At 40.7% G+C, this 2,444-nt stretch overlaps 1 long non-coding RNA gene across 4 annotated transcripts; it reads left to right on the plus strand.

Moving 5' to 3' along the window:
- Positions 1-309: 309 nt before the first annotated feature.
- On the plus strand, positions 310-2,014 carry LOC132459221 (uncharacterized). 4 transcript variants are annotated; one of them, XR_009526152.1, is made up of 4 exons: positions 310-422; positions 694-744; positions 823-1,355; positions 1,570-2,014. It is a non-coding gene; the product is annotated as an uncharacterized LOC132459221 (long non-coding RNA). The 4 variants fall into 4 exon arrangements; XR_009526150.1 differs by lacking the exon at positions 1,570-2,014 and having other exon boundaries at positions 823-866; positions 1,125-1,545; XR_009526149.1 differs by lacking the exon at positions 1,570-2,014 and having other exon boundaries at positions 823-1,545.
- The last annotated feature ends 430 nt before the right edge of the window (positions 2,015-2,444 follow it).

A 2,444-nucleotide genomic window follows, 5' to 3' on the forward strand; every position in this document is an offset into this window, starting at 1 on the left:
CCAAATAAGGGACGATTCCGTATTTTACGGGACGGTTGGCAACCCTAGGTGACACACACATCTGATTAAACTGTGCATCGTACTAGTACGTCTAACTAACTAGTATGTTTACATGCATGGCATATCAGAGAATTCTGTCTGTTCGGTCGCTGCGCAACGAATGAATAAAGATCGTTAGCACTCTGAAAAACAGATGACAGATGTGCCCAAAGTTACTACTTTATTACCTCGCTGATGACCAACGTTTAGGAAAACATGTACTTTTAATTCACCCTTGGGTGAAATCGAAGCGTAGTGTGTACCGAATGCGTGTTGATGATGATGCATATGAATTGCAACTTACACGTCTTCCAAACCTTTTCAGTACCCTGGCACATGCTTTGTCCAATGGACCATGGAAGGGACTTTACTTGGCTGACGAGGTAAAACGTGTGGCTGGCGCACGATTCATTGCATCTAGTAGAGTAGCATTCACTGGTAGACAGGCAGGCCTCTAGATTGTTTATTATGATTTAATTAAGTGTTCATATGTGACGCTGATGGGCCCTGGTTGCTGCTAAATGCTTGTTGAAAGTGCATTGTGCACTTTTTGTATGTAGCTACAAAATGAGGGTGGATATCACTTTATAGTTTATAGGCATTATGTACTAATAAGAATCATTGACAAATCACATTCCCCTTATACCACCACAGGACGCACCTCACCAGTATCAGAGCAACAGCTGTGGGGTGTTTATGCTGATGGTGAGATGCATTATTTTCAGAAATGATGACCGATGACTAGTTTGCAAAACAACTAACTAATTTGTATGTTAATTTCAGTACGCAATGTATTCTACCCTCAAAAGCAATATGATTTCAGTGAGGTGAGTTCTTTCAAATCTCAATCAGATGTGTAGCATGAAATATAAGGCTTTTAATAATTTAGTCATCCTTACTGGAGGCTACAATTAACATGCATCATAGGTCATACACATTACTTTGTCTTCAGGTACTGCACTTACGGGAGGAGATGGCTACATCTTCACAATAATTTACACTGCCATAGTACACTGCTAAACAGTACTGTAACATGGATTTGTATCAGGCTATGAAGTCATTTAAAGCATAACTTTACTTTTCAGGGGGACATGCTCTCTATCAGGAGGTGGTGGTTGGACAGCTGTTGGAGACCTTTATGCTTGAAAGGTTTATATACTGTGTCCATGTTGCTATTTACTTATTTTTGGTGCTCACGAAGATCGTAGCCAATACACTTGTCTCTCTGTCTCTAGCCCTGCAGAACTAGCTGGCTCCTTCTCACCCTCTCCATCTCCCCATCTCAGTCACACCTTCCAATCACTAAGCAGTGAAAGGTATTACATACTATGTCCATACTTTTCTATTTACGTATATTCTCTCTTGCTCTTTCTCAGACTTTTGATCGATCAGTGATTCCCTTTTTGTTTAATGGTGTGGGTAGTGTTGGTCTGGGCTTGTGTGATTGAATTGAAGGTTGATTATAATCCCTGTTTCTCTCCCTCTCTCTCGCTCTCCTTCACTCTTTTTCGGATCTCTCGCTCTCTCTAGCCCTGCAGGGCTAGCTGGCACACCAAGCTCACCCTCTCCATCTCCCCATCTCAGCCACACGCTCCAATCTGGCACAACAGAGGACAGGCCATTCTTACCACCTGAAGTCCTTCAGCAAATTCTTCAAGAGACGCTGAGACTGGACATGGCGATGCTTGGCGTGTTCAACAGGGTTTCAAACACATTCCGAGAACTAATCAAGCCTCTCCATCCTTCCATATATATAAATGAGTTTGGCAGGGGACCTTAAGCTTAATAAAGACAATCTCATATGCATAACGGTTAGAAAGATTTACAACAATGCAGGCTGTGGCAGTGGCCTTGCGCTACGCCTCAAAGGCTTCTTAAAAAAGAAGAATTGGCCAAGAGCACCCCTGGTACTGAGGCACGTTGCATATGGCAGGTTTGTCATAAAAGATGTCTGCCTAGGATAATGTTCTTTTATTACTCCTTTTTCGTTTGATTTGGGACGTCTTTTTTTGCAATCCCTTTCATTTGTAAATGTGCATACTACTGTAGTAAATGTATCTGCCCAGAAATGCTGGTATTTTATTACTCCTTTCTTTTGTTTTTGTGACAAATGCTATACGATGTATAACATACATTTGTGCCTACGATGTATGTTGTAAGGTTAATTGTTACAGAGCAATTACTGTTTTTTGTCTTTATTGAAAACATTCAGTTGGAAAAGTAAGTGAACACTTGGAGTCAAATGGCCTACTGTTTGAGCCTTCATAGTGTCTGGTAACTGGATTTGAACTGCATAATGTCCCAAGTGTTATTTTAATCTATTCATTATTTAATTTGGGCATATTCTTAAACAACTATATCAAACATCTCACTTATACCTAATACCCTACCTATACTAACCCAGA

The sequence above is a fragment of the Gadus macrocephalus genome, chromosome 6 (genome assembly GCF_031168955.1).
Source record: "Gadus macrocephalus chromosome 6, ASM3116895v1".
NCBI classification, from domain to species: domain Eukaryota; kingdom Metazoa; phylum Chordata; class Actinopteri; order Gadiformes; family Gadidae; genus Gadus; species Gadus macrocephalus.